General features: G+C 34.5%; 1 protein-coding gene across 6 annotated transcripts in view; it reads right to left on the bottom strand.

The window, feature by feature from the left end:
- Positions 1-12,713, bottom strand: part of TOX3 (TOX high mobility group box family member 3) — a 228,022-nt gene that overhangs the window by 188,483 nt on the left and 26,826 nt on the right. For all 6 annotated transcript variants that reach the window (XM_085235016.1, XM_085235018.1, XM_085235019.1 and 3 more), the window contains exon 3: positions 3,977-4,020. The gene's annotated coding sequence lies outside the window, so the exon portion shown is untranslated. The remainder of the gene's footprint in view (positions 1-3,976; positions 4,021-12,713) is intronic.

Here is a 12,713-nt window from a genome sequence, read left to right as displayed (position 1 = left end):
ACTGAATAACGTTTTAGTTTAATGCATCTCTGGTTTGATCAATTACAAGACACTGAGACAGAAGTCTCGCTCCCTACCATAACTGTGCTGCCAAAGGTGCTACTGGTTCATCAGCACAGAACTTAACTACTAATTTATGATATACAACTTCAACTCACTACAAACTTAACATAGAATCCAAAGGGACTCAGCAGGAAGAGCCTCTCAAGTTTGATAAGAATTTTATTTTCCACAGTGTTCTCTGAAGGGAAAGCTATTTGCAGTCCCATAATTGGCATATAGCAATAATGCCAATGGAATACAGTATGAAAACATTTAAACATGCATAAAAGATAGTCCTTCTGCGAGCAGCTTTTACATCCATCCTTCAACAGAGAGGTACAACACAGGGCCAAAGCAACAGATCACTGATGGCAAAGGAGTAGAAGCTCAGAAACAGCATAAGGAAGCGGGGTGGGATGTGCATTTCCAGTAACAACAACAAAAACACTAAAAACCACAATGAAGTTTAAATAGAGTATCTTGGCTCAAAACTACTGACAATTGCAGTAACACTAAATGCAGTCTCTTACTGGGTAGCAGCAGTACTTGTAGTTTTCCCAAACCTACTGTTTTGCCATATCTCATTCAAATGCACCTACTTAATTCCAGTCATTTCACATAGCTCATCTCTTAAAGTTAGAATAATTATAATTATACTGTAAATCTTATTAGGAGGACTAAGTGTAAGTTAATTTGGAGGGGGGAAAATCTTTTGAAAATTGCTTTTTATTTAAAAGTTCCTTGTGAAATACAGCCATATAATGAAATCCTTCTTGTTCCCAGAATACTGCCAATTCAAATGTTGAGAATTATAGCCCACAGTTCCATTCTGTTTGTAGTACAGAGTTTCTGGCACATTCAATTTTTATTTTAATTATTTTATTCTTGGGAAAAGAGTAGTCAGATTTATTGTCAAGAAGCACTCCAAAGGCAATATTATTGTAGTTCTAACAGGTAAATAAACCAATACATTTCTTCAAGCCATAAAGCAACTAGCAGCACTTGGAGAAAATAGATCTGGAAAACTGAAGCAGAAGAGTTCAGAGGGGAGTTACAGCCTCAGTGTTAAGAGTACATGGGCTGTGTGCTGCTGAAAACAAACAGCTACCTATTTCTCATTATTGGCTCAGGTTCTGCAATACACCAGTAATCTGGATTAGTTCAAATCATATTCTGTAGTCTTCAAATTACCAAAATTATGAATGACAGGAAACAGTTCCTTCATAAGCCATTAAATATTTCTGTAAAACTGAGGGTGAGGGGCAAGGAACAAATAGATTTATAGGTAACATTTCTTTAGCCTTATCACACATGCATACGATTTACGAGAAATAAGTAAAGGTTATCAGATCACTCAAGACAATATGAAAACAATGTTTCATATGTTTTGACATCTTAACATTTTTACATCAAATTCAAAATACACTCAACCGCAAAAGAGTTAGGTAGAATGCAATTCTACACAGAGAAATGGAGCCCATCCTGGATTGCCACAGAGCAGCAATTCAGCAGCACATCAGTTTCTAGAACAGGACATTAAAAATTGTTATTCATTTCAAATTGCTGTAGACAATTATGGAACTTAATTGCAGAGTTGGAAACACTCCAGCTAAGAAAGGTGCTAATACCTTTCATCTTACGAAATGACAGGTGCTCTTTAATGCTTTTAGCATACTGTCTTCTAGCACTATGACAAGACTCAAATTTATGACCAATTTGAAGAAAAGAGCAGGACATCTTAGGACAATATCATTATGAACAGTGAGAATTTTTTCTTTAAGGTGTCCCATCTCAGCATGCATGGGTAACAAGACTGTAGCACAATTGGAGTTGGGTTACCATGTTTTTTTGTCAAAGATAAGTGGGTAAATACATCTTTACAATGACCCAAGAAAAGTACCATCAACAACATGGAAGTGCATGCAGCTTCTCAGGTGCTTCTTGTTTTGTTTGTTTTTTTTTGTTTGTTTCTTTTTTTTTTGTTGTTGTTGTTTTAAACATTTCTGCCCGGATTTCTAAATCACTTGGCGTATATGCTTAGAGGAGATTGCTAAAACTCAATTCCAAACACTTGCAAAAGCATAGAGCCACACCTCTCATTGCTTAAGCCTGCTCACTTTCTGAGCAACAACCCGCATTACACCAGAACAATGAAGAGCTGTAGGGAGTAACTTTCCCCATTACACAGAGTAAGAACTCCAGCACAAGGACTCCTAGGCACTTCTCATATGATTTGTCCTTCTGTATTTCTGCTTTTTTGTTGGCCCATTCTTCCTCATATTGAGTTGCAGAAGGCAGATTTGAGAGTTCTTCTATGCCAACAACTTACTGCCTACAGCATTTATTGGGTTTTGTAGTTAAACATTGAGATTGACAAGGTTTTTGATCTACTTTTTTCCCCTCAACATACACTGGAGAGAAGTAAACACAGGATTTAACCACTGATCAATGACCCAGGCAGATCTTCTCTGGATTGACTGTATACTGCTTAAAGAGTCTTAGTCTTAAACTTGAATTTTTATAAAACTGAACAAAAAGCTGGAGGAAAAGTCTTTTATTGTGGACAGACACTTCACATGCTGTTACAAAGTTCTAAATCTGAGTTTGAAATTGTTTTGTTTGCTCCTGCAGTTCTAGCTGCATAATCCTAGAAAAGCTACTCAGCCTGCATATGGGAGGAGGAAAGGCAACTCAAGCTTTACATCCTCTGTTCACCAGTGAGTATCATTAACATGTATTTAGCTGCAGCCTTCCAGTACTTAAAAGGATCTTATAAACAGGAGTGGGACTGACCTTTTGCATATTCTGATACAGGACACGAGGAAATGGTTTTAAATTAAAAGATAAGGAGATTGAGTCCAGATATTTGTAAGAAATGTTTTGCTCAGGGTGTGCGGAGGCTCTGGCTGCTCAGAGAAGTGGGGATGCTCCATCCATGGAGGTGCTCAAGGTCAAGTTGGATGGGGCAGTGGGTAGCCTCATCTAGTGGCTGCTAACCCTGCCTATGGCACAGGATTGGAACTGGGTGAGCTTTAAGGACCCGCTCAACTAAGCCACTGTACGATACCCAAATAATAGTATGCTGATCTTAGGCATTCTTTTTTATGCTCTTATGATCTGTAATGACAGTAAATCACTGAAGAGATTCTGATCATTGCAAAAAAAAAATCAAAATGTAAAATGCCATCACAATGAAACCAAATAAATAATTCTGCAGGTAATGAGTTTTGGAAATCTCAACTATTTTATGATTAATAGAGCTTTGTACTTACTCTCCCACTGAGCTTTCTATGTAGCTATCAGAGGTAAAAAAAAAATCCTAACCAAGTTACTCCTCCAGTAACAGAATTTCTTTCAATAAAAGGAATAGTAAAGGAATTAGAGAAAAAACATCCTAACATTTAGAATAGCAGAAATACAAAAAAAATTAAGAATGCATTAAAAAAAAAAAAAAGATAGATAGCTTGCAAGTCAAACCTGTAAATTAGGAAACAACGGAGTTAATGAATATCCTGCTTCATTCAGTCCAGAGAATGGCAGTTTGCTTAATGAACAGCTCTTCAGTACTTTGTTTCTTTATCATTGGACCAAAAATGACTGATTTTATTTATTGCACACTGTTTAAAAATAGTACTCTGGAGTCAGTTAATTTTTCCACATATTTCTTTTTCAGCATTCATCAGTATTATCTCCTACAATTTCCCAAGCATGGAACAGTACTGAATTCTCATAATATTTCATGAGGGTCATTATTCCCATGATCTGGTCTTTGACATAAGAATACCGTTTGTTGCCACCTGAACAATTCATTATAGAAATACTTGTCTTTAAAATCTCACCTAAAAACTAACTACACAGCCCCAAAGGAGATATACTTCTGATTTTATATCTGTATAACTGAAATAGTCCTTGATAGAGTCACACAAACACTTACCAGAGATATCAGTACAGCTGGAATTCTGACTGTAGCTTGACAACCTAAAAAACAGCAAAAGCAGAGACATCAGTTCAAATGCCCTTCAGAGGACAGCATGAATTTTATCTTTTTTTAAATTCTTTCACCAATTTTCTATTACTAATCACCTCAAAATTCACACTTATATCCCAGTTCCTGTATAATCCCTTTATCTCATCCAATCATTCCTGTTTCCTATTCTACTGCTTTCTCATATCCGCCTTACAGTTCAGATCAGCACTGGATTGTTCATCCAATCCTCACAGTCTTGCTAAGCTTGTTTCTGTTCCCCCCTCTCATGGCTTTCTCTTTTCTTCCTCATAATAGTTACCTATGTCACCTTTTTTGTGGTTCTAATTAGTAGTTTGTCTTCAACAACTACTAATTGTCTTTTTTTTTAAATCTCATTATCTAATCTTAATAACAAATAGATCTGATAGGACCAAATAGTATTTTTCTTATTAATAGAAAAACCACAGGTGATGATGGCTGCAGTTCCTGTAGCCTCTCCCGAACTTTATTAAGATTGAATTATGTTTTCACACATGAGTAAATTCATTCCATAAATCACTGTGCAAATAGATTATTACAACATAGAATGTGCTTCAATGTTTTCATATTCCTCCCAAATGGTGAGGAGCCAAGTTAACTGAACAGAGAAACAAACTGTTCTCTACTATTGGAATCTTGCAAATTGCTAAACACTGAACAACACAAGCTGTGGACTAAAACAGGAATTAAAAGGTACACACTGCTCCAAGTAAAGAGAGATTTAAAGAGGAGAAACTTTAAAAACAGGCAAAACAAAAGCAATTAGGAGTTTCAGCTTTCAGATAATGACTGAAATTTAATTATACTGACAGAGTTCTTTCATCAAACATTACTAGAACTTTGCACTTAGACACATGTAATTTTTCTCTTGAAGTCAATGAAAATTACATATGCAGATCTAAGGGCAAACCTAATTTCTTTATAGTGCTAATAAAAGACTATGCAACTGGATGCCAGAATTAGATTGCAAGTTGTAGCTAGATTATACCCTACTAAACAGGTTATTCAGCACTCCTTCAACAAGTGACAGATCTAGTATTCTCACAGACTGCAATTTCACAATAGACAACTATGTTCTTATTAATTGCCTAACTTTTTTTAATAAAAAGTGACTGAAATAAATCATTTTTTGTTCATTCACCATACAACTTAAAAAACAGACTTATTCAACACATCAGGTAGCAACTGAAAAATGAATGTTAAGGATCCCAGTTCCATTTTCAGTTATAAAACATGGAAACTCATCTCTGACAGACCAGAGCAAAATCTAGCTGGGAGAGTAATTTTTCAAACATTTAGCTATAAAAATAGAATGATCTCTCATATTTCAAATTCCATCATTAGTAATAATCTTAGAATGATTCTGTTCCAAAAAAAGCCCAACTTTCAGGTTTTATGAGGCTATTTGAGATTTCACAATGGAATCTCTAGCATAGTTCTATCCCTATATTTTTGCCTCTCAGCTTGGTATCTAATTCACATAATATTACATGGACAAGTATTACATACACATTTCTATAGAGCAGCTGAGTTTACTGCGACATCAAAAGCTTTTTCAGTATTTTCTTGTACACTGTTCTTGCCACTCAGTATTTATATATTCAAAACAGACATTGTTATACCTCAATAAATAGACAGGTAGATAGGTGTAGGTTTATAGAAACATTTTAAGAAATGTGGAGCACAATTTTTGGCTGATTATCACTGCAAAGAAGGAAATATACTGCTCTACCATACATCACTAATTATTTGAAGATGTTATTACTAGCTTTTACACTTGAAGACAAAAAAATTGTTCATAAAAGCTCTTGGCAAAGTTAAGAAGAAACATTTTCCATATATCTGTAAAATGGATGTCATTTCTCCTAGTTCTTTGGCAAGTCCTCTCAAGATGACTCAAGCCAATCTGTTGGATCACACACACTGTATTTGCAGATCCAGTCATGTTCATCCTATAAAGCTCCAGAAAAAAAGATTTTGCAATGTGAAAAAGAATTGTGTCCTTTCTGGCCAGTAGAAATGGAGTAATACTGAACAGGTAGAACGTATTTTCAAAAGATACAAGAAAAAACAATGCAAATTCCCAGATGTTTCTAGCACTTAAAACTGAACAGTAATGGTGATTTCCAAAAGGTCAAAGTAGGGAAATATTGCTCTGGGATTGATTCTACTACCCCTTTAGGATGAAATAAGTGGTCAATATCCTAGCTTCAGTGACATCAGAAGAAAAGTACCTATTGATCTATGCAGAGCATGGATTTTACCCAGAGAGTCAAATTAGGCCCAATTTGTCTTGAAGAACTTTATTGAAAGAATTATCAAAAACAATTAAAGTTGCCTGGATAAAGCCATGTTAAAGGCGCAGCATGGATGGATCTGACATCCACAAAACTAGGCAATACCTGGCATTCTGGGAACCAAAACCAGCAGAACCGAGCAAAAAAATACCACAGAGTTAAGAGCATAATTTGACTATCAACATTTCCAGGAAAGAAGCAATTAAAAGAAATACTGAAGTACATAAACAGTTTTGTCAGTCTTTAGGTCAGACTTCTAAAGGAGAGAAAAAAGTGGCACAGGAAAGATCAGCTTAGATAGGAAACCTGCTACTGGGAAGGAAAGAAGTGTACTGATATTATCTCAGACATTTGAGTACTGTGCTGGATAATGTTTCAGAGAATTAAGCCATGCTATGTAGTTACGTATAGAAAACATCAAATTCTCTGAAACATATCCCATTCCTTTTAACTGTCATTATATTTTTGTTTGAATGACAATGTGTCAGTTACTTATAGGAAATTATACACTCTTCTCAAAGTGTTTCTCATTAAAGTATGCCTGGCTGAGTACTGGCAAAAGAAGAAAAAGATAAAAATTAAGTCAACTGAATCAAAGACTGCAATTCATTCAAAACAGTGCATTTGACATCTTTCTAAGATTGCTTCCTGTAAAAAAAAAAAAAGAAAAGCAACCTTCAAAAATTGAAAACATTGAAAAATTAATTTTTCAATAACTTGCTGGATTTGTGCTTTGCTTTAAATATATTAGGCATCTTTATAATCCCAAAAAGAGTATGACGGACTTTTCGCTACTTAAAAAAAACCTTCACATATAGTAATGCATTCTCGTGGGATTTTGTATAAGATGTGAAAGATTGTTAACAACTTCAGTAGATTAAAGTTATTTGTGCCAGCATAGTGAAAACAGGTTGAGCTTTTAACAATTAAAGACAAAATTGAAATTTAACTGAGCTAACTAGCATGCTGTAGCTAAAGCACTGTAGGTGAAACCTTGCAGAATTCATCACAAGCATACTATCACATCCAACAAGCCTTAGTAAGGTAATTTCTACTTATGACAGCATGTATCATTACAAAAAAAAGCAGAGTAAAGTAGCTGAATGTTGGCAACAGTTTACCAGAATATACAAAAACAAATTAAACATTGTGTTAGAAAAGCAAGAAGAAAAGGGTTTCACTATGTCATCTATTATGTCATGTCTCTAAGTATTTCTCCCACTGCAGTTAGTACTATTTCTTTTGATGATCAGTTTTGGTCCAAGCCAGTATTACTACAGAAGCTAGATTTATCAGACAAACTTTTCTTGGTCCCTAAACAAGCTTTTATATATATTCTGATGAGCATTACCTTGTTAGGAAACTAAAGAGACTATTCTTATAAACTGTAGCTGCTTATTTAAGTACTCTTTTCTACTTGTTGTCTTTGAGTGTGCCTCAAATGAAGATATTATACTAACGCCTGCAACTATGTCATTTACCTACAGCAATTTATTCAAGGTTTCATCATGCTGCTTTGAGTTTACATTTAATGAAGACCATCTGAAGTGTCCCCATTGCAGCTGCAGGCTCTGTAGAAATCCAAGTGCAAGAGGCAGTATGCTGTATTATAATGCAGATTTGCTTAGGAGTGCATCTGCAGCAACAGGATCATTTCCCATGGTCTTCACTGTATTTCTTCTATTATTCATGGAACACAATGTAAATGAAGCTATAAATTTTACCACATACTAAATGTAGAAAGATAATGGAAATTGTGAATTATGAATGAATCACTGTTATTGTGATTCCTCAAGGATTCTGATGTAGATGATTATACACACACACAAAGACACTGTAGCTAAACCTCTTTATATTGATCTTGAAAAATGATCCTTACAATATTATAATTAATATACAGAATTCATAGATTTGTTTTTCATGACAATGCTAAATACAACTAACCATCAAAGGCAATTACATATCAATGCATGCTACCTAGGGGCAGGCAAGCATACTTTTATTTAGGATTACTGAATTGGGAAGAGAAAGATAATAGCTTGCAAAAATGTGTTTCCCAGCTACCAACGTGTGTTCTTTCACATTTAAATAAGCCACAGGCAAAAGTTTGAGGAGTATTTTGTAGTGAACACATTCATATGGCAAGTAATAAGCAGTAAGATAGGGGTGTTTTTTCTGTAAGATGGCTGGAAATAGAGCCTTTAAATGAAAGTAGTATTCTTCTGCAAATTACACAATCAAAAAAACCTACAAATACCAATCTCTTTGCCCGATTTCACATGATAGCTAGAGGCATTAATTCTTACTCTTTCCTTTGTGAATAGTTCCATTTGAGATATGACCAAATTCAGGAACAGTTCTGGCTTAACCAAGTTTGAAAATTAGTAAAATTATACACTAAAACAGCTCTACCTATAATCAACAACACCTAAGCATTTATTAAACCTTGGGGCAAGTTTGGATCCCCCTGCTTAGGAGCAGAAGCAGATGCATTTTAGAATGGGTTAGATCCTGAATTTCACATCCCATGTGGAATCTCAGGAACTTGGTTCATTTCTCAGAACAGCTTTGGCTCTGCAGAGGAATTGACTGACTCTCTTTTAAGTAAACTTTATAGAATCACAATCATAGAATCACAAGGTTGGAAAGGACCTACAAGATTATCTAGTCCAACCATCACTTGTTGACCTGAATACAATTACTCATCTAGAGAAGAAATAAACAAGACATTTGACAATTTACTGTGGCATGTGCTCAAGACCAATCAGATCACTACAGAAATTAAACCATAATAAACAACAGTGCTCTATTTCCAACTAACTTCAAAATTTTGTAATGGACAAAAGAGAACTTTAAAACAACCCCAACAACCTACCAGCATTTTTGCCAAAATATTCTTAATTTACATGTAGGAAGCCAGCTAAATACCATGATCACTGTTTTGAGGGTACAAGAGGATTTTGCTTAGCTCTGATTTCTAACCAGGATGGGTTTTTTTTCCCCCACTAGAATACCGTGCTACTCAAGTCTGGTCCTATCAAAATATTATTCCATTTTTAACCATTACAGGTGAACTCCAATTCTACTGCTGTTCTTTACAATAGCACTTTTAGAAAACACGTGAGCACACTTGCAATAATGCAAGTTTAAACAAATTTCAGGAAAATTTTAGGATTCTTTTTGTAACAAAGGCTACAGTCTGTATAATTTAGAAACTTTGCATGATAGAGAAAAATCAAAAAACTGCTTGCAAGCATTTTCTTTTAAATCAATGAGAGAAGAGATTTAATAGTAAAATAAGAGACATAATAGTTCTTTACTATTTTCTCCCTGTTCATTACAGTTATAGAAGAAATGACTACACAGGACACAGATTATGTACCTCCACATAACCATTCCTTGTGATTTGGTATATACGTTACTTTCACATTCCTTAAATACATTAGCTTTCATAAGTAACATTTAAACAAACCATTTACTTGCAAAGACTCTTCTGAAGTTAAACTGAGAAAAACAAAAAAATAATTAAAAAGTTCAGAAACATCACATATTAATTAAAAACAAGTAGTTTTACACATGGTTAAGTCATTTTCACCATATGACCTTTATAACTGTTGTGCAAAGAAAATAACTCTAAAAGAAGCACATGATTTCATCTCTATCAGCCGGAGTTAATACATACTTGACAACTGACTGTCCTGATAGAATAGGCTTTTTTGTTTCTATTCCCATCACTAGATATGACATGATTTAGAGAAACGTTTAATCACATTTGAAAAAACTACTCTTCTGGAACTTCTCCCTCCCAGGTCCAATACATGACAACAGGAATGAAATTCAAAAGAATTAAATCAGGGATATTTATTTTAAGTTGAAGCACTGCTGTCAAAAAAACATTCTGATATCATGAAGATTGATGATGATTACATAGCATTCATGTTTAAGTCAGATAAATGAAATGCCAAAAAAGAGATGCAGTGAAAAGTTACACACTGCTATTCAGCTCAACAGTCACAAGAACCTAGCACATCAGGTAAAGCTCTGGTCATCTGGTTCATTGGTTGTTATCAGTTGATGGATCTACCAAAGCACAGATACAAAAGGAGTCTGATGATACTATTTGGTTATTCCATACTTCTGCATAGACATCTGAAAAAGATAATACTCTCCAGAAGTCTGTATGTTAGGCACTACCATTTGTGATTGCTTATGGGGAAGTCAAACGACATAAAAATTCAATATGTCAAAGAAATGATACACCAATGATTATCCTGGGAGTAGAGCATGGGAGCCCTAACTACCTCCTGATTAAGCATTACTTCCCAGCTGTAAAGTTCAAGAGTGAAATGAAATAAAATAGCATGTGCTTCAAAACCGTGCCTCTCCTCCAACAATAGCCCATATTTTACAAATGTAACTATATTTATTTGCAAAGAACAAGTTGCAAATGAAGAGCTTTGTTTTGCCAAGGCAAATGCCTTCATCAAAGGAAGATGTATTTTGACTAGAAGACACCTAAAACTGCAGGAAAAGCAAACAGAGCTGCATTTACCAGAACTTCATTTTATAATTCTCACAAAATTAAATTACACCACATAATACTCTAAAGATGCAGTCCTATTACAGCCATCTTCAGTGTTATTTTATATTTTTCTCCATTTGTCCATAAATGTCTGTTTCATAAAACGTATTGGCAGTTCTTCTAAAACGTGATTTATGGTAACATTTAAACACTTACCGCTTGCTATTCATTCTTCCAGCTACGTGATTCTTTTCAAGATAGCAAACACTGAGCATCTCAGCAAAGCAAGATTTTAAAATTTATGGCAGTTTCTTCTTTTTCAGACAACATTTTTTACTTCCCTGTTTATTAATAAAAAGTAGTCATTAAGTAACCCATGGGTTGCATGGGTGACATCAAGTGAGCGGGAATTGGGTAACAAATAAAATGTGTAATATAGTCAATGCATGTAAGTTAAAATATATATATATTTCTCATTAAAACAAAAGACAGCAACAAAAACAAAACTAGTGGGATATTTCACCTTGTTTTAGTGAAACTAATGCATCAGGCTGATTTGATGGCAGTGCTTCCCATTCCATGTGAGTTCTCAAGGTGTTAGTCAGATTTTCAATGAAATATTACTTCTTGTGCTTCATCCTTGACAATAATTGTGAACAAGTGTACATACTGCCAAAAAGTGATGACATGAATAAAGCAAGACAGCAAAGCAAGGTATATTCTTCTCTAATAACACAGGACCTACAAGTCTGAAAAGAAAAATTTGATTACATTTATTTGAGTTGAATGTCTGATTGCAACTCTATACGTTCCATTTGAAAATTTGCAGATAAGGTATTATGTCAACAGAAAATAGTCATAAATATACCTAAAATATTATAATTTTTTTCAAATCTTGAAACATATTCCCAAATTCCTTTATCAAAACAGAAAACATGGCTGCATATTTTACGCTGTTCACAGGACTGTGTTTAGCCAACAATGAATGAGAATATTCACCATAACTTGAGATTGCTATAATTTAGGTTTCATTTCAACTGCTGTTATTGTCTGAAACATAGCACAGATGATTCTCACCTTGAAGACATGCGTTTAACTCATTTAAATGAGCAGTCAAATCCACAAAAAAAAGCTAAATTCATGAGCCATATTTAAACTTCATATTCTGGCTTAAATTTTCCTTCTGATTCCATAAAGCTGTACCAGGCTGCAGGTTGGACATGTCTGATTCTTTGTAAATCATCAGCATGGCAGAATCATATGCTTTAATCTTGAAAAAGATACAGCCACTTAACTTGTAGCACGATAGTAGACTCAAATTTTCTTTGAAGTCTTATAGAGCTGCGAACTAATTCAGTTATTTTTTCTTTCACTATGAGAAGTGATAGTTGTTTCTGTCAACTCGCACAGTTAGCAAAAGCAGATAGATTTTCTGAACAAAAAGCCTTCCTAAGGCCCTAGCGGAAGCTTTGCATATCAGAAAGCAGTTTTTCTATTCATACCAGATAGCTTAATAATACTCCATGCCTTTTCAAGCTTACTGTTTTTATGCATAGACCACTGTAGTTAAAAGACAAAATACTTTACTATCAGATCAACGTTAATTCTATGGGCTAACAATGCTAACTAGCACAGTGTCCAGAAAACAGCACACCCCCAGCATAACAACTTAAGATAATAAAGTTATTCTAAAGTAATTATAACACATGTAAATCTCTGAATGCAATAATAAATGCTGACAAAGTTCAAAATTCCAGGTATTTCTAGATCTACTGACATGCAAGAAAAAAAGAAAAATCACTGAACATATTAAAAGCTTCTTGGCTGTTCAATCAATCACGTTATA

This window comes from Meleagris gallopavo, chromosome 13, assembly GCF_905368555.1.
Source record: "Meleagris gallopavo chromosome 13, MGAL_WU_HG_1.1, whole genome shotgun sequence".
Taxonomy (NCBI): Eukaryota; Metazoa; Chordata; class Aves; order Galliformes; family Phasianidae; genus Meleagris; species Meleagris gallopavo.
Note: the sequence above shows the minus strand (reverse complement) of the source record. Positions and strands in the feature narration are given on the sequence as shown.